Source organism: Lissotriton helveticus, chromosome 1_1 (genome assembly GCF_964261635.1).
Source record: "Lissotriton helveticus chromosome 1_1, aLisHel1.1, whole genome shotgun sequence".
Classification (NCBI taxonomy): domain Eukaryota; kingdom Metazoa; phylum Chordata; class Amphibia; order Caudata; family Salamandridae; genus Lissotriton; species Lissotriton helveticus.
Window position 1 is genome coordinate 798,379,858 of NC_136057.1, and position 21,115 is coordinate 798,400,972.

General features: G+C 41.4%; 1 protein-coding gene across 1 annotated transcript in view; it reads left to right on the plus strand.

Annotated features, from left to right (window-relative positions):
• The window catches only part of PPP1R3A (protein phosphatase 1 regulatory subunit 3A), a 481,293-nt gene that overhangs the window by 55,091 nt on the left and 405,087 nt on the right, over positions 1 to 21,115 (plus strand). The window lies entirely within an intron of this gene.

Consider the following 21,115-nt stretch of genomic DNA (forward strand, 5'->3'; position numbering starts at 1 on the left):
CAGCGGGAGCAACTAAACCGGCTTCCGTAGCTACAAAAAAGGGTACAGTAAAACACATTGACGGTGAAACTGTGCTGGCGGTGAAAACGTCATCAAAAGGCGACTGCTCGGCGCTACCGATCAATTATCCACTCAATTATACATACATAATCGATGCAAACTCAGTCCCTTTTGCTCGAATCCCTGGAGTGGGGGATAGAGTAATTCCAAACACGGACAGGAGAGGCTTGTTAATAGCAGACGCACATATGGGTGAGGGTCTCAGACACCTTAAGCAAAAAGATTCTCTGGAAGAATTACAATCAGTGTACTGGTGGCCAGGCATGAGCCTGCATCATCACATTTTTTTAAAAAACTGCCCAGACTGCAATAGAGATCACAGTGGCGAGCGAGGAGGACTATTGCCATGGCACTTCGCTCCAGAAAAACAACAACAATAAGAATGTACCCATCACGAAAAAGCGTAATATTAACATAAGAAGACTAATTTTCACTTATGATGTAGACCCCAGCGCTCGGCTGACGCCTGGACTGTTATACAAGGATTTGCAAGTCTATAATGGCATATACGCTAGGAGCATGCTACGTTTTGAGTAATGTATTCCCTTTAGCCCTCAGGCTTATAGGGAAGCATGGCCAAATGAGCATTGCATAGCGGGACTCTTCTCACTTCCTTCCTGAGGGATACGGGATGGTGTAAAGAAAAAACCAAGACATAAAGCAATCTATAACGGAAAAGGTATTAGGTTCGGGAGCTGGGTGGGTCAAACATTTAATAAGTGTCCAACGTAGTCTAAATAACCTGCCAAGGAATTCTCTGAAAGGGTTCAGTCCGTTAAAGACAAAAGCTTTGATATCAAAGATCGTTTGGCTATTTTACAGGACTTAAATGAAACAAGAAAAGACCTGAGCAACATAAAGTTGAAACAACAGCCAACAACCACTGAAGAGAAACCACCTGTCCCAGCAAGGCCTGTCTGGATTCCAAAAGTCGGGGATCTAGTCAGAGAGAAGATCGCGGTAAAGAAGGAATTTGGGCCTTCTTACAGAAAAGCAGTTCCTGTCTTGTCTGTCAACGGGACAAGATCAGTAGTACTACCGCCCCTTGCTGGTAAAAAGGAGAACCGAGTTGTATCGATCGACCTGGTTAAACCACAATCATGTGGCCGATAACAAACAGTAGGCCAAGTGGACTCCCAAGAAGTAGCAGAACACCAATGTTTGCTACGAATACAGAGGCTCAAACTGGAAGACTGATCACATTTGGAAAATCTACAGTGAATCAACAAGGACTATGCAACAAAGCAATGGAACTTGAACCTCTTAAAACCCAAATTAAAGCTTTTCATCAAGAAACAACAACCTATGATGATGTAACTGCAGACTTTGCTAATGAAACAAAGCAAAATCCAAAAACAATTGGAACAATTGACAGAACAGCATCCAGCTACTTCATCAACTTCGATGATTCATCTGAAGACCTGAGTGAAGCAAAGAAACAGCCATCAACAAAAACTTTTAAAGACAAAAATAAGGAACTTTTTCAACAGCTGAAAGAAACCTATCTGATTTCTCCATGGATTGAATTTTGGGTGGCCTTCGGTGCATTTATCCTCATTCTTTGGCTCATCATGGTACTATGCTTGGGACATTTCATTGAAGGAAAATATGCTAAAATGGACACAGCAAGCCAGAAAATCAACTTGGTCCTTAAACCACACACATCTTCACACATCGAGAAAAGAGAACTTTCTTCAGTGAACTTCACAGCCAATCCTATACCAGGCGGTGTAGCATGGGACAAAACTGATTATGAAATCTATGGTCCGGTTGAAATCCTGAAGTATCCACACCAATTCAAGATCTCATTGAGTGACTTTGTAAAATCGAGCTCATTTGCTGATGATTGGGACTTTGAAAGTATTAATGATATGATGTCTGATCTTGTGATGTCTGCTAAATTTACAGAACATGATTATTTGCAGGGTTCGTCTAATTATGATCAGATGTTCTGCTATAACCACTATGGTAACCATTATCTACATAAATCTGCACAACCTAGAAATGTTTTGAATTATAACCAATGGGAACATTGTGCTACTCCTCCAAAAGATAGCTCGAAAACATTTTATGATAAATATTCATACTTTTCAGGGTTTAACACAAGTAATCCAGAAACATTTTATTTCAAATTGACAAATAAGACAGGTATGAAGACCATGCTTACAAACACAAAATTGATATATTCCGATTCATTCTTTGAACAAATGAATACATTTGGGTTTGATTTCTGGAACAATAATATTGAAGCAAAAACTGTTTGGGGTACAAGAGATTGGCAAGTACAAGGTATAGAATCATTGTTTAGAGCCTGCATGATCCCAGAACAAATTATATTCTTGAATGACACTATTCAACAAACTACCTGTCTTGGCTTAGCCAAAATCAAAGATTTGAACAAACCGTCTACTCCAAAGCCAACAGTGAACAGTAATAGCTCTATAGATGATGAGATAGACGTAAACCATATATTAAACCAAAACAGAACACATCCTGAATGGAAAAAATGGTTGATCTGGCCCACAGATACAAATAACTGTCAAGACAGATTCCTGAACAAAAAACAGGGGTTCAAATTGACTAGGCCAGACCCTAGATATTCCCAAAGACAACATCCAGGGATAGTAACCACCTACAGCGTGGGCAAGCTCTGCCTTCAATGGCTACAAACGTCTACACTGGCTGAAATTAAGCAACACCTAACTTTACTTACAGAAGGTGCTGACTTGCGTGATTTCATATTGGGACCACGCAAACAGCGTCAAAAACGTTTCATAGCGGCCTCTATATATGCAGCTTATAACGAAGTTTGGAAAGTAACTCAAATTGAGACAGCAGAAAAAATACGGGAAATTGACCGTATTAATTTGGAAAAATCACTTTCTGTGGTGGACAATGGGTTAATGACTCTGTCCTCCAGAATATATTCTCTGGACAGCATTGTGTCTTCAGCAATCGATATAATATCGCAAGACTTACAGATGTTACAACACGGTCAGTCCCAATTGCGTTCTATTGTACAGCTTGGCTGGACGTAACAAAATCTGCGTTCTGGCTATGTGCCTTGGCGTTCAATCAACACAACGTCATTATTTAATATCTTTAACCTTACTGATAAACAAATCAGTTTGGCACAGAAGGGTGCTGACTATACAATTCTGAGCATTGAAAAACTTGAGAGATTACCATTGACAATGTCAGAACGACCTGTCATTTAATGGATAATACATGGAATAATAAATATTCCGATAACTACTTTCCAGTTTCAATTCTGCCAAAAATATATACAGGCAGGCCAGTATGAAAGGTTGGGTAAAGGATACATTAAGTCAATATGGAACTTGCCCTATACACACGAATGTGTAAGTAATAAAGGCCAGAAAGTGTTTCTCATTGGCGATAATTGTGCAAGATCACTAAGTGGTACACTTCTGTGTCAGGGTATTAGTTTGCACGGAGCCTGTGAAGGGACTTCATATAACCTTTCATGTTACCAGCTAGGCACACCTGCAACACGAATAGAACCATTCTTTAGGAGACTCTCGAACGGGAGTTACATTCTAATAGTAGATCGCAGATGTTGTAGTTTGCTGCCCGGAAAACCTTATCTCATAACCGTGACTAGGAAGGTCATGTGCTGTGAACGAGTTTTGTTCCCGAACGATTCTCCAGACAGGGAGGCAAGGTTATGGCCCGATTTGAAAATTGCTTCTATTCGAATAGATACTTTAAGCAGAATGAAGACTGTGCTCCTACAGACGCCGACCAGGCTCACGTCATCAAAAGAAACGTATGATCTCCAAGTTGCAAGGACAACAGAAGAGATTCATTCATTAATATCAACTAATTCCCCCATACATTTCGCAGAAATACTGAACGAAATCTTAAATATTTCTGATACCACTGGTGTCTCCAGTGTATTTTTTTTTTTTTTTTTTTTGCATTGTAGATATTTTTTTGTGGGGCCTAACTTTGCTTGTGACACTTTTGTATATAGCTGTTTTTATTACTCCCCCATTGCATTGTAGATATTTTTTTGTGGGGCCTAACCTTGCTTGTGACACTTTTGTATATAGCTGTTTTTATTCTTTTCACTCAGTCACTATGAGCACCTTGTCACACTTGTGAGCACCTGAAATGTGTATATATATATAAAAAATGTGAATATTGAACTGTGAAATGATTAATAAAAGTATAATAACTGTTTGGTACCTTGCATAGACTCCCTTCCAGGATTGATTTCAGAGTGAAAGTTATATTACAATTTCAATAGGACCTTTTTTTAGGCCACCCCAAACCACTGTTACTCTTTATAAATACTTTAACCCCAGGTTTTATTAATGGGGTACCCTTGTTCCTTCTAACTACTCCAGTGTATTTAAAGCAGTGTTTTCGGGTGCTTTAACTCCATTCAAAGCCATCCTGGGTATTTTCCCAGACTTTGTCCATTCCATTTTTGGCGGACTTCCACTCCTTTTGGGACTAGTAGCGCGTATTCTATTTTTGATCCTGTTATTTCGCTATGGCAAACCATGTCACAGACAAAACACCTGCGACAAGGGAAGAAATGATCCTAGCCATTGGCTACCGGGACCGGGTAACTAAAACCCTTGGACTATCCCGGCTTAGAGACCTGAACATGACTTGGTCTCTTTCATTTAGACCAATGTGGCAAAGTTGTGTTATGCCTGTATTAAGGTGCTTGCTATGCGGCGAAGAATGCGTGTTGGACACCTGTCTGGCACTACAATCGGATGTGCCAATGGACGCAGATACCTTGTTGGGTCCGGTAACGGCTCATGCATTGTGCTGTCCCCAGCGGCTACCAATCCTGATGACGGCATTCGTGGAGACTTCACCACTACGATTGAGGGGTAGTGAAGTACAAGATGAAAGCAGCATCGATCAGGTACGACCTTCAGTCAGCTATGCTGATCAAAACATCAATGGAGGCAATCATGCTCAGGCTCATGAATGCATGGTAACAACCTTTTCCGAATTAGTGGAACTTACGCAAGAAGCTGTTGACAGTTTTTTCAACAGTCTAAATGATATGATGTTTTCACCAGAGCAGCAGGAATAACTTTGAGCAAACTAGCACTCGGAGTTCCCTACATCCTGAATTTGGCCTTCAACATTTAAAAAGCGATATGAAAAATTGTTCTCATCAGTTTTTCAGACTGCAAGAACCTTTTTTCCCAATTCAAAAATATTTACGATTTTTGGGACACTTATCTTCTGCTTAAAGTAGACATTATTCTTAGAGAACTAAATTTCTATTTTAGGTAGTCACGAGACATTCGCTATCCTCTAGCACTATTATACATAACTTTATGATTGTGATGAAATGGTCTCACACTTTTTTTTCTGTATTAAGAGCCATTTCATGTGTGGTTTTCGCATTTATTTATGCTGAATTTAGAAATATGCGTTATATGTTTTGCATTATTAGACTGCTTGTGCATATAGTACACGTGATAGTACATGTGATTATGTTTCAAAATTTTCAGGATACATATGAATGTATTTTGGGGTGGTACGATATACACAAACGCTACTGGTTTCACTATGCCTAGATTTGTAAATATGGACATAGTCTACGTGGAGTGGGTGTGATGTATTCCTATAGGTACTGTATCGATTCCCCTATTCCTGACCCTGGTCTGGTTAATAATTAACTAGCAGCCATCTAACGGTGCAAAAACCGTTATCTGATTAAGCCACACCACGGCACAGAAGCGCGTTATCTGATTAGGTCATAACGCATGCCATCTAATTAGACAAGCGATATTCCTCCAGCCCCTGATAAGGCATACGGAGTTCTCAAAACAAATCGAACCTACAGCGACCTGGGAAATTCCCATAACCATTGTTTTGATTTCACCGAGAACTTCAGCAAAAGAATGTGCGAACGAGCCCGTTCATATGACATCCTTATTGACGTATATATGTCCATCCTTACGTCAATCTCGGCACCTTTCAGGTATAAATATTACCGACATTGCCTTAAGCAAACACATGCGGTGGTGACGAGATCGGAGCAGCGAGACGTGCTGAGGAGCCCAGCAGAGAGCGAAGCCCACAGGCGCTGCCCCGCCTTCCTGACGCGCTGAGAACGAGACGCTGCCTTTCTCCTGCTGAGAAATCCAGCTCCGGCGCTTCCAAGCAGTCCTCGCAGGCAGCTGGAATATCAAGACCCGGGATAAGAGATACCAGCCCTCCATCATTCTAGATCTCAGGTACAGAACTGAATAACCCCTTGCAGAGAATTCTCGAATCAGTCCCTTGGCAAACAAACTTAACTTAAACTGCTACTTATCTACTCCCGCCCACGTATTAGGCTTAGGTCAGGTACACTGGGGTAGGCGTGGTTAGAAGCACCAGTTGAGTACGATTAGTCAAATGTATATATGTATGTATATATTTTATCCATTTTAAAGTATCATATGGCTCAGAAACCATATCAATGCTTTTACAGTATTATTTTATAATTCTGTCTTTACTGTATGCACTTTACTTAACTACAAGTATTGCAATAATAGCGATTCATTTCTCTTGTATGAGAAAAGAGACTGATCAATAAATAACATCTTTTATTGAACACGCCCGTCTCTTCCTTTTCTCTACAATCTGGTGAAACTAAGAAGGCACGGAACTGACTGAGTAAAATAAGTTGTCTTTTGTTTTCACACGACTCTAGAGATACACTCTTGATTAGGGGAGAGCAAAGTTGTCATGTTCTATGGTTGTCAGAAACTAAATCCCTTCTTGTCTATCCAGGGAGGTTAAAATCCTCCTTGCCTATTCGAGAAAGTTTCTAGTGAACTCTGAGCTAGCTGGCACAAACACAAAACTTTAAGTCTAATATCGTCGGTAGAAGACCTAGTTAACCTCTGCCCTAGGTCTATACTATTGAAGATATTATTCCAATGCGCAGAGCCTATTGGGATAATAGGAACTACACTACAGTTACATTTGTTGCAGGTTAATATTTACATCGTTCAGCCGTTCCTTTCACAATCCCTGTACCCCAGCAAGATTGTCACATAGTGCACTTCACAACATTCTTTCACTTTGCAGGCACATCTAATAATCCCACAGTGTTCTTCTAACCACTCTTCTTAAAGACCTTGCAAAAGTATTGTTTTTGTGTATCACATGGATTTGCATCAAAACAATACAATTCTATCATTGCCTCCATACTTGTGATGTGATGGAAATTAGTGATCTGCCATACAGGATGTCACTAATAAAAAATGACTGTGTGAGTGTCACTGAATGTTTTATGTTTTTCCTTTCAGGTTTGTTGGTTGAAAATCAATTTGCTCATGTAAGAAACATGCAGATCTTTCTTGTGATAGTTTAGGCACTTTAAGAATATTGTGGGTAAGAGAGAAGTGGGCTAATCTCTCAGGCAAATTGAGACAAAGTGAAACACATGCAAGAGATGGTGGGTGGGATAAAGGGGACACCTCCAAATATCGGTCTGCATTAAAGTATGCTCTGCCTGGTTGTTCCTGCAAGCTTTAATTCATAACAGGATTCTGCTATGGAGCTTGGCAGTAACACCTTGTAGTCAACAGGAATGATAATCATGCAAAGCAGTTTTTTTATTTGTAGTGTATGGCTTCCTTTAGAAATCAAAAAACGAGTTACTCACTGCTGTGAAGTATTAACAGTGAGAACCACAAGTTCTTTCCCACTATTGTTACATTACAATGGGAAGTGCTCACTTCCCCTGTATTCCTCACTTTGGGGCTCATTAGAATGGCGGACGGACCTGGGTCCGTCCGCCACCCTAGAGGAGGAGGGACCGTCCGCAGGGGCAGCGGCGGTCCCTCCAGTGCAATTAGGATGTGACCGCCAGCCTGGCGGTCACATCCTCAATATTTAACATTGCTGCGGGTGCTGCTTGAAGCAGCACCCGCCGCAAGGTTAAATATGCATGTTTAGCATTTGCATGCACAAAGCAGCAGGCACCGTGCGGTGCCTGCCGCTTCGTGCAAGCAAATGCAGGAGGGTACCATAGGTACCCCCCATATGCACCCCCCACCCCCCCAATCACCCTGGGGGCCCGCAACGGGCCCCCAAAGAAATCACCGTATGCCTTTCCACGGCGGAGAATCCGCTGCGGAAAGGCATATGTTTTCCGCATGTTTGTGTCATTATATTTTTTAAAAATACTTGTGATTTGTTATTACTTTTTATTGTATATTGATGATGTTTTGTGCATTTTAGGATGTTTTGTGTATTTTATGAATAATTTGATACTGTCTAAACTGATAGTTATTATGTATGTTTTATGAGTTTTATTTTTAGATAAGGTCAATAATAAAATTTGAGTACAGACCTCCTACTTCCTCTTTACATTTATTGATTTGATCGGATAGAATCCGTATTTCAAGTGCCATGGTTGTTATTTTGCACGCCGATATGTTTTCCACCAGCCATGTTAGAGCTTTTCCGCCGCGGTCGGAAGGCGACCGCAGCGGAAAAGCTGAGGACCGATTTTGAGACCCACCGCCATCCTAATTTGGCGGTGGGTCTTTTGTGCCTCCCCAGCGGTTTTCCCGCATCTTCCGGGCCGGCGGTGGCTTCCACCGGCCCGGAGGATGCAGGAAAACCGCAATCGTAATGTGCCCCCAAGTGTGGGCTGCAAAGACCTGAGCAGAATGAGGAAATGATGGTTGGAGGTCTCACCTGCCATTCTATCATCTCTCTTAAATCTCTACTAATCCAAACTTGGTATTACAATGCAGATAACATTCTTCTGTGGGTGACCGGCATCTCCCCAGCCACTTCATTGGTCCCTACATACATGAGATGGTATGTTAGAATATGCCACACTAGCTATAAGCTCACAGGTAGCCACTGTTAGTGCTGTGCCAGCTCTCAGCCCTTTGTGTTAGAGCAGAGTGCAGCTTTGGTTGGTAAGTAGCTGGAAGACACATAACATGATAAGGTGTGTGGTAGAATGCCAGGTATAGGAAATTGGGTTGTTGGTTGACTGGAGTGTGATCCCTGGTGGATCAGCAACCTCAATCCTTGTCTGGGTGAGGCACAAGCCAACCGTAAGTTAACCTGTGCTGAACCCTCTAGTAGCTTGGCAAGGCGTAGCCAGGCTTAAATTAGAGGCAATGTGTAAAGTATTTGTGCAACCCCGCAAACAGTAATAATATTTGAAAAACACAACAAAAAAGGTTCCCTCACCAAGTTAGATACATAGAGCTTTATTTAATTAATAGAACAAGTCCAAAACAACAAAAATCCAAACAGTAGAACTGGAGATAGCACCATGCACATGGCATCAACAGTGGATAGCTGGTTGCGTTGGACGGGGACAAAATCACAAATTCAGCCTGACTGTGATGGGGAGCAGGCTGGCTACAGGGACCCAGTTAGGCCTGCTAAACAACGTACCTTAAACTCTTGCTTGCGTAGCATTGTGTGGATATGCGTCAACGATGCATCAGTTTTGAGGTGCGGCGAGGCTGCAATGCGAGGTTCTGCCTCATCATCAAGGATCCCATTAACGAGGCTTGCGATGTGAAGTATAGCATCGAGGATGCACAACACAGTTGGGCTATGGGTCAGTGCCAATGAACTGCGATGTGGAGTCCGGGACATTGTTAAGGCTGCCATCACCGAGAGATTGGAGGACCTGCACCGTAGATGTGTTGCACAGCGGCTCTTCTAAAGAGGTTGCGGGCTGCAGCAGCAATGCTCGTCATTGTGGGGAATCCAATATAAGCTGCAGCGGTGACGGGTCGGGTCTGCTCGGGGTTGTGCCTTGCATTAGAGAAAATGCGTTGGATCCACCGAGGCTGGTGGAGCATCTTAATCCCAGTTTCAAGTTTTAAAGGGTCTACCCAGCCACTACATGGCAGGGTACACTGAAAGATGTCAGAGTCCAGTTGCAGGTGCAAGGTTGTTGGAAGCCTGTTGTGTTCCTGAGGCTTCAGATCAGGAGTCCTGTCAATGAGTCCCTGGAGTCACTCTGGTGTTTTGGGTTCAAAAAGGGCAGTTCCAGTCCTTATCACCAAGGCAAAGGGGCAGCAGGTAGCAGGTTAGCACAGCAGGGCAGCAGTCCTTCGCAGCAGCAGTTCTGCAATGCGGCAGTCCTTTGATCAGCAACAGCACAGCATTCCTTCTTACCAGCATAGTATCATCAGCTCCAGAAAGGTACTGAATAGTTGGTGTCTGATGTCCAATATGTATACCCAATTGTGCCTTTGAATTGGGGAGAAGCCTCTAGAGGCAGGCTTTTGAAGAGCGCAGGTGCTCTGCCTTCGTGGCCCAGGCTCAAGAATAACTAAAGGGGGTATATCGCTTTTTGTGTGGAGACAGGACACAGCCTATTCAAGTGTAAGCGGGGCTGGGTTCAGCCTGACAGTAGTTGCCCATCCAGGCACACCTAAGCTCCTCATTGTGTGTGGCTATCCAGTGCAACTACACCATGCCCAGCTGTCACCCACACCATGTCATGTGAATTGTAAACAGGCTGCAAGCAACAAATAGTGATGGTAGGAAAATGCCAACTTTCTACAACTGGCATTTTTTAAAATTAAACTTTTAAATCTGACTTCATCATCAGTTAGGATTTTTCATTCAATTCCAAAGACACCAAACACTGAACTGGTTACCTATTTCCATGTTGACATTACAGCTTATTAAATGTAATAAGTTAACTCAAATAGTATACTACCTGCTGGCACTCATAGCACTTGGTGGTGCCTTTCCTGATGATTTACTATCAGGGAACTAATGCAAAGGTGGGAATTGCAAGTCCTGACATTTAGAACTCGTTTGGAGACCTTTAGAGAACTTGTTTTTATGTTTGTCTTCCCCCTCCTATTTCTGGTGGGGACCCTGCCAACACTTGTGGTGATCCCCAAGATACCTTCTTGTGGACCCGGGGGCTGATCCAGTGGTCTGTCTCCTTAGCAAGTGCCATAGGGTCAGGGAGATTGCTATCAAATAAGCCTTCTCACAGCTCTAGAAACAATTACCGAACATGTGCTCTCTTGTAAACAAATCATACAGACCTTTGAAATCACTTACCTCCCTACCCTTCACCCAACTGTCCAGTGCCTTGCAAAAAGAATCCACAAAATCCATCCAGGACTGCTGTGACAGCACAGTTCTGTCAGTCCCTTAACATCTGCCTGTACTTATCAAAAGTAAGGCTTTATTTTCTGACTGGGGTTTTCTTCATGGAGGGATACCTCATCCTGTCTCCCTCATCTATAGCCAGAAGGGTGTCCCTCCCATCACTAGGGATGTTCTTCCAGAGCCTAGCCCCTCTGTACTCCTCAGGGATCCTATGCATCTGCAAAGCCACCTAATGTGCTTGTACCATATGTTGATGACATACCCCACAACAATGTGAGGCACCAGACATTTAGGCATATAGGTCCTCTTGTCTCCTGAGGGCACAGGAGAAATGCTGCAACCATCACTGCGGACCCTGCCTGCCTGGTCTTGCTGTCCAGCTCACTTAGACTCAATTCATGAGCCAACAAGATGTTCCTCTCTGCTAAGGCTCTCTCAGCCTTCTTTGCCTCCTTGACCAGTTTCCTTTCCTCCATTCTTAACTGTGTCATCTGCAGCTTGCACTCTCTCTCTTTCCTCCTTTCCACCAGCTCCCCTGGGGACAGGCAGCAGAAAAACACACTGCTCTCTGTCCCTGCAGAAAATTTCACTTCAGGGGTCACCCCTCTCAACTACAGGTGGCGCCACAGGAAGGTCTTCTCCAGGCCCTTCTATTGCATCCTTATCTTGTGCTCTAGCTACAGCCAATGTCTGGTGTGCTTGTGCCCAGACTCTCGGCCTCTTTTATAGCTCCACCTTCCTGGTGGTGCTCTTGGCTGGAAGTTCTTCTCCTTGCAGAACTCCTTGAGCTGGTACACATTGTAGGTATTCATGTTGGCCAGTTAAAACTCCATTCTTGTGGTGTAGTTTCAGGCACAAGAGTCATGGAGAGAATTTAGAAAAAAGCATAATGCCAATCAAGGAGACAAAAATGTTGTTATGTATGTTTACTGATCATGTTTAACACACTTATATAGCGATGGAGCAAACATTTGAAAGTGCGTAGCAAAATAAATGGTTGGAGATTAACTAATAGGTGTTAGACATTGGGTTCCTGGGTGACTGGGGTAGAAGCCTCACCAGGGTAAGTCACAAATGGTATGCAGACAGAATATCGAGTTGGAAATGTCGACTTACACAAATATCAAGTTGGAAATATAGTCACACAAATATCAACAGCAAGAATATCGTGGTCAAGAATATTGATTTAAGGTAAGAGACATTGTTTTAAAAAATATAGAACAGTGGGGACAAGCATCCGGCACTGTGCAATCAGTGCGAACAGCATTTTGCACTGTGCACTATGCAGTTCGCATAGCTACGCATAGCACGCATAGTGCGAAGTGCACTTAGCGCTACTACGGAAACTACGCTCAGGGTTAGTTAGAATACAATGTAGTCTATTCAGGTGTAAGTGAGGGTAGGTCCAGCTCTTCCCTCACATCCTGTTAGGATGGCCCATCAGTTCACAACTAAGCTCATATTGTGTGGGCGTGTCTAGGAGAATATACAAAGCCCAAGTGTCACCCAACCCAAATATGCAGTCAGAGACAGACAGCAGGTACCAAATGGCTGAAGTAAGAAAATGCCAACTTTCTAAAAGTGCAAACAGAACAATTGATGGATGGAATGCTGAGTAATGTCAAACAATCACCCCCAGTCAGAAAGGTTGGCCTAAATTCCTCATTTATTTGATCACCACTCCATTCCAGTTTGGACCCAGCCATATGCATATGAGTCTTGATCCTGCTCCCCAAGGGATTAGTCCAGTCTGACCTGCATGGCCAGGTCCTCCCTGGACCGGAAACAAGCATCCTAGGACCGATGTTTGGTATCACCCCTCATCAGCCATGATAGCTTGAATCCAGTGGCATGGCAAACACCAGACCCACGTCTGGGTATACCCATCCCACTTGAGGTGAAAAATGCGAAAAGAACAATTGATGGATGAAATGTTGATTAATGTCAAACACTCACCCCAGTCAGAGATCTGGGTTTGAATCCATATTTTGATTTACTCCCTGCGCTATTCCTGTTTGGACCCTGCCATATGAAAATCAGTATTGACCCTGCTCCCCATGGGAACAGTCCAGCCCAAACTGCTAGGCCAGGGCCTCCCTGGACCAGAAACAAGCATCCTAGGAACAGTTTTGGGTATCACCCCTCATCAGTCATAATTGCTTGACTCTGGTGGCATGACGAGTACGGGGCTAATGTAAGGACATACCCATCCCACTTGGGGAGAAAAATGCAAAAAGGACAATGGATGAACGGAATGCTGAACAATGTTGAACACTCAACCCCAGTCAGAGAGTTGGGCCCAATTGATAGTTTTTTTGCTCACCGCGCTGTTCCAGTTTGGATCTAGTCATATGCAAATCCGTTTGGTCATGCTCCCCTGGGAGCAGTCCAGCCCTAACTGCCGTCCAGGTCCTCCCTGGTCGGAAACCACCATCCTAGAATCAGTTTCAGGGTATCACCCCGCATCAGCCAGGATAGCTTGACTTTGATTTCAAGACTGATTTACATATGTTTGGTTCTAAATTGAAATGAAGTGGTGAACACAAAAACAATAGATTTAGGCCCAAATATCTGACTAGGGTGAGTGTTTGACACTGATCAGCATTCCGTCCATAAATTGGTGTTTTTTAATTGTCACCCCAAGTGGGACGAGATGCCCAGACATGCGTTCCGGGCTCACCATACCACCAGAGTCAATTTATCCAGGCAGATGTGAATGATAATCCAACCATGCCCCCATTCCCTTAATAAAATTGAACCTCCTACAGTGTGTGACTAGTATAACAAGTTTTGCCAATGCAGATATTAGATTCTAGTCTTCCCAGTGTAGGGGTGTACTTTGCATAGGTTACGGTGTAACGGCTTAGAGTTGAATGCATTTGAATGTGGTATTTTGGTGTCCTTATGGCTGCATACAGTGTAGTCAGTTCCCCAATTGGTCAGGATGGAGTGCTACTTAATATATTGCCATATAATGCAGAACAGTCTGAAGGATAGGTGCCTTTACCATGTATTGTATTGGTTTAAAATACGTTCGATAAAATACAATAGGTTAGGTTTCCCAAAATGCTTAACTGTTTTGTCTGCTAGTTAGCCAGGATGAACGGAAGTGTGACTTGTGAATGCCCCTTGGACATTGGGCTTGCGAAGTTTAATTAGTATGGTATTTTTTGTTGCTCCACTGCAATCCAGTGTGGCAGGACCTTATCCTTAGATTCTAATGCAGATTGCCAGGTTAGTTCTACTGGAATGCAGTGCTGTTTGATTGGTCATTGTCTAAGAATGCATTGCAGGATATTAGTGTCCCTATGAGGAGATACATTGTGATGCTTGCAATTTGCAGTTCATTATTTGAGAATCCATTCAGTACATCACACTGCGATAAGTCATAGTCCTTTGTTGCCAGTTAAGTGTGTCTGGTCTGGTTATTGTCTGTGGAATCTGTTGCCACACAATGACTCAGTATCCCTAAGATGCATTGCTCTATGGGAGGCTAGTGTTCATAAGATTTAGTGGGATGTAGTCATTTGTTGTCCCTAGAAATCAATATCAATTGATGGGTTAGATTTTAGGAGGCAATATATGTGGATTATTGCCAGTCTGAAACATTCAACCAAAAAAGGTATCTTCTCACTAAAATGAGCTACAGCATAACACGATCAACAGATTTCACTTGTTGGTGTAGAATAAAAATATTTCTCAAAAGGTTTTCTAACTGTGAAGTGATTTAACATAAATGTTTGGGGTGGAAAATGCACTCATATAGGAAACAATTGTCCACCCACGTAAGATTTTAGGATTCTGTGAACTTTCGGCAAGTGACCTTTGGAGGATCTCAGGTCCACTTAGAGGTATAGTGCTTGTATTTATTTACTAGCAGCCCGCCCCAGCGTTGCCTGGGGCAGAAAGGGGCTGGGAGCAGTACACCCGCTCCCGCCCCGACCCCCTCCCGCACCGACTCCCTCCCGCCCCGACTCACTCGCACCTCCCCCCGCCCCGAATCACTCCCGCCCCCCTCCCGCCCGACTCACTCGTGCCCCCCTCCCGCCCCGACTCACTCGCGCTCCGACATTTTCATTTACTGCTGCCTCCTTCTTGCCTCCCCCTGCATCACACAGTCTCACTTTCCCTTTCCTTACCTGTGCCGCCGCTCCTCACTGCACAGCCGCTCATCACTGCACCGCCCCCCTCCTTCGTCGTCATCACGCACGTCTCGTCGTAGCCAGCACTAGGTCCCGGCCGGCGCTACTTTCAGGGGACTACTTTGTTTACAAACTTAATTTTTTTAATTTACTTTTTTTTATTTATTTATATAGCCTATGTCCATCTACACACCCTGACATTTTCATAGATGTATCGGGTGTGTAGATTGGCGCTGTGGTTCCCGAGTTTGCCTGGCCAAAAGGTGCAAGTTCTCTCTTTATAATAGTAGTATAGATTAAAAGTAGCAGGCAACAGAAAGCACCGGACGCTAACGGTTGTGATGAGTTTGGCACGTAGCAAGTTGGAAGTGGAAGAACTAGAAGGAGAAAAAACAGTATTGTCTTACCTGTCGCAATTGCAGTTTTGAAATGATGAGGTCTGTGTCAGCAAGATTTATGTAGTGTTGGAAGGTAGTGCCATGTAGCGCCCCACTTTCCAGTAGGACCTGGGATTCAGCTGATTCTGAGTGCATCCTTGCACAGGTACACCTTTGTTTGACGATGTAATGCGGCCGGTTCCTGTCGAGAGGACTGCACCGCCACGAAAGGAAAGTGTGGACTGCCTCGTATAGACCAACTGTACTGAATTAGACAGAAGAACAGTTTTTGTACGAAATTGAACCAGAGTTCTCTGTCCCAAGTCTCACTGGAGAGTATAAGTCATGCATAAACTGAATGTGACATTGGCAGGAACCACCGAAGGAATTAATTGGGAGTGGGAACACTACAGTCCCTGAATTCTGTGAGAATTATTAGGCCCACTAGAGGGCAATAAAAGTAATGAATTAAGTGATTCGTAACTTCACTCGTGTCTGCTTAATCACATGCAAAATAGCCAGTGCACAAGGAGCAGGAGCTCCGAAACACATAGGGCTTTCAATATACTTGGACACGTATGCCAGTTTTTTTCTTAAGTAAGGAATGCGGCTACAAATTGTCGGATGCAGCTGTTTCTGAGTCTATCCTTGCAGGGGAGTATAAAGTATGGTGGTTCCAGTATTATAACATCAGGACAGTGTCAAAGGGAAAACATACAATTGTGTTTTAAATAGAAAATCAACAGATAACTTTACTGGTGCTTCAGTGTTGTTTAAACACACTGAACACAAGTTACAGTTTTGAAGAGCGACATTAAGAGCAAAACATTTAAAAATCAACATTGGAGCGCCCAGTGGAAGGGGAAGGAAAGTGACTCAAGTGAGGTAGTAAAGTACCTGAAGTTAAATGGTGATGGATTCCACAATCAAATTGTTAGGCATTTTTGTTTTATGCCAGAAAACTCAAAACATAATATACAACAAATGAAATATGATAAATTCCATAGCCATGGAACACAAAAATTCACAATAAAGCAAATACTGTTGAAGGAACTGGCATAAATGAAGTGTCGACGTTTCCACCCCTGTATGCATGTAGGTTCTTCTAACTCTTACTAATGGAGTCTTCCTTAGGACTGATGTGAGAGTACGAGGGACAGGGCACCTATAAGTGAGATAAAAGGATGAATTGTCATATCCATTTCTAAGTTGAATAAGACAGTGACATGAACAAGTGGTAGGCAGACAAAATATCGAAATTAAAATATCGATATACAATAATATCGATGTTTTAATATCGATGGTATAGTATATCGATGTGCCATAATATCGACAGACAGAATATCGAGATTAAGGTATGTATGTTAGTAATATCGAAATTTTGATGTTTAGTGTTATGTATTTTATTATGTTGTTTATATGTTTGCTAAATATGTTTAGAAATGTATGTTTGAAAATTAGTAATTATGTTAACATTTTGCGTTTTAGTATTAGAGCGGGTTGTGGGTTTATAGGGGAATAGGGTGGGACGTAATTTAATAATAATTAAATAATTAATATATATTTTTAAATATTTTTTAATTAATAATTAATTTGTAATTAATTGAAACTAATTAGTTAATTACATTAATTAGATTTAATGTGGTAATATATTTAATTTAGTGTTATTGTTAATTAATAATTAATTGGTAATTAATTAATATTAATTAGTTAATTAAATTAATTCGATTTAATGTGCTAAGATATATAATTTATTGTTATTGTTAATTAATAATTAATTGGTAATTAATTAATATTAATTAGTTAATTACATTAATTAGATTTATTGTGCTAATATATTTAATTTAGTGTTATTGTTAATTAATAATTAATTTGTAATGAAATAATATTAAGTAGTAAATTAAATTAATTAGAGTTAATGTGTTAATATTTTTAATTTATTAATTTTTGATATTGTTAATTAATAATTAATTGGTAATTAATAATTATTAAGTGATTAAATGATTTAATTTATTTATGTGTAGTGGGTTGTGTGTTTATAGGGAAACAACCATTACAACGCAACTTTTACAACGCACTACCATTACAACGAAACTTTTACAACGCAAAAACTATAACAAAGCATGCATTTACAACGCATGTTTTTACAACGCAGATACCTTTACAACGCATACCATTACAACGTAAGTATTGGTAAGTATATAATTATATTTAAAATGTTATAGTTTTGGGTTTTTGGGTCAAGGGGGATTTTTAGGGTTAGGGGTCAGTTTTTAGTTTTTGGGTAAAGGGGTATTTTTAGGGTTCAGGATCAGTTTTTAGTTTTTGGGTAAAGGGGTATTTTTAGGGTTCAGGGTCAGTTTTTAGTTTTTGGGTAAAGGGGTATTTTTAGGGCTCAGGGTCAGTTTTTAGTTTTTGGGTAAAGGGGTATTTTTAGGGCACAGGGTCAGTTTTTAGTTTTTGGGTAAAGGGGTATTTTTTGGGTTCAGGGTCAGTTTTTGGTTTTTGGGTAAAGGGGTATTTTTAGGGTTCAGGGTCAGTTTTTAGTTTTTGGGTAAAGGGGTATTTTTAGAGTTCAGGGTCAGTTTTTAGTTTTTGGGTAAAGGGGTATTTTTAGGGTTCAGGGTCAGTTTTGGGTTTTTGGGGTACAGGGGTACAGTGTAAAAATTAAAGTAAAATTAAATTTAAATTAAATTAATTAAATTAAATTATATTATATTAATTTTAATTAATTTACATAAAAAAATTATTATATACTTACCAATACTTACGTTGTAATGGTATGCGTTGTAAAAGTATCTGCATTGTAAAAACATGCGTTAATATTTGTAAAATTATATGTATTTTTAAATTAATTTTAAATTATTATTAATACATTTAAAAAAACGATATTTTTAATTTTGATATTTTTGTACAACGATATTATTTTTTCGATATTTTTGTACTTACCATTATGTAGATATCATTTCGATATTTTTGATTTCGATATTTTTGTGTCGATATTTTTGTATGTAGATATTCTGTCTGTCGATATTATGTCATACATTCGAACAAGTACTGGTCACTATAATTACCGTGAATGGATAATTAGAGGCCTCACAAGATCAAATGTTGTCAGGCCGTATAGGCCGGCGGCTCCAAGATAAAATGAGTAGAAGAGAGTGAAGGACACCTGCAAGAATAAGGTGTCTGTCAGTAAGACATAAAAGCTTAGCGGTTGACAAATAACAGTATTAGCCTGATTTAGTGGGAAACTTACTCAAAAGATGCGATCGATACTATAAATCTGGTCCATACCAGTGGTAATCAATACTGGAGTATTATGTGGTCAAAATCCCATACTATATGAGTGGAAGCAGATCCCTGAATTATTAGATAGAATCTGCAATCCTAATTGAATAAGGGAAAACACAAAATCAATGCTAAGGTCAGGACCCAGTCTTTGTAGAGACTCATGTGCAATGATTAAATCAAGGGAAATGGGCGGAATGGTCTCAATGCAGCCATGCATACATGGAAGTTTGAATGCGGGCATTGAAACGTCAAATTTAAACCCCGGGTAGTCAAAGGTCAGGGGACAAGCGCACACCCCTGGAGGTGTAGGTATGGGTTCAGGACTAACAGCGAGTATTGGGATTGCAAAAGCGATGATGCATTAAAAAGTGAACAGGATGCTGCATTAAAAAGTGCTTGGTCTGACTGGAGAAAGTGCCTCAATAAACAAAAGCTTTGACGGACGCATTCTCGGGCTGGAAGCCGTTAGTTGGCATCAAGTTTTAGCGGTTGGAAAAGAGAAACTGCAATAAAAGTGAACACGATGCTGCATTAAATGTGCTCGGTCTTATTGGAGAAAAACTGCTTTCATTTACAAACGCATTCTCAAATGTATTTACCGGCACACTCACCGTGATAAATCCGTGGTTCACTAAGAATTGTGACCAAGATATCGCCGGTGCATCGGCTTCCTTAAATAGAGTTGTAGTGAGAGAAAAGCCGGGAGCCGTGTGACGTTCAGCGTGGTGCAGATGCTGGATGCCGGTGTGGATGCGAGTCTAGGCCAACTAACCGTGAAGACAGACTCGGCTGTGCTATGCTTGGCAGGTATTTGGTCAATGTCAGCTGTAAGACTAAATGGCAGTCATAAAGTACAGTTAAAGATAAAACTGTCTGTGACAAAGACCTTATTGTGTAGCGCGCATCACATTGTAGACATGTCTGCTGTAACAATAAATGGCATACATAGAGTGCAGTTAAAGATAAACATTTTACGAACAACATCTTAATCAATAAGTGTGCATCACATCGTAGACATACAATTATTTGAACGCATAATAGTATGATAACAGTCGTCCTTACATAGTGATTAAAGCACGTGTGAGAACAGTTGCATTGGGAAAAGTCTGTAATAGTCATTGTTGTGACCTTAAAGTATATACATATAGGAAATCTTAACTGATCATGTTAATGTCACAACTTTATTAAGATTATATGTACATTCAATGTTCATATGCACATAGAGAATTTTAAGCACTCACATTTCACAATAATGTTACAGCTTTTTTGGGTTTATAAGTGACATCAAGGTGTGTGAACCCGGATGTCAGGTCAGTGGGCACAGCCGATATCAGGGGCCTAGTGTAATTACATACAAGGTGTGGTCCGATATAGTTCCCAAAAGCCCTGACCTTCGTAAGAAGGCTAGGGAAAATGTCATCCTCATGTTAGGTATGTGTCATTGTCCTTGTGTGGTTGCAATGGATGCTCGGGGCTTAGAAAAGTTTAAAAACACTCGTGTTCATTAGATGGCAGTGGAGATTCCATCCATGTTGCATATGTACCCTTAAGTTCTGATCATTCATTGGTGAGGCATGCCAATTGGGTGTTGCTTGGATCCAGTTCATTGAGCCCATTGGCAATGGTGCCCAGACGCACAATCCATTTGGATTCTTGTATATTTAAGATCGATGCAAAGTTGCCCCCTCTTGGTCCCAGTTTAGCTTTCTCTATAACCAGCCACTGTAGCTGGTCTGGATTGTGTCCCTTCATTGCAAAAGGTTCAACTAATGGTGCCCCTTGGACAGAGCAATGGATCCTGCTCTGATGTTGAAGTATGCTGTTACAGTTTGTGAAGGATTGTAGGGCAATGTGTGTTGTTTGTAGCTGAAATCCTTGGTAGGAATCCTAGTATGGCATGCTTTGCAATGTCTACACTTGTGGTGTCCCTTTATCGGTGGTAGGTTCCAAAGTGGTTTAATTGTGGGTTCCTTTACAGTTTCCAGGAAGGATTGTGCCACATGATCCTTGACACGCTTCGCTTTTTTGACGGAATGCATGGGTGGAATGGGTTTATCAATGTCATCTGACACTAGGTTCCAATGCTTATTAATAACCTTCTTTATGGCATTGCTTCTAGTGGAGAAAGTT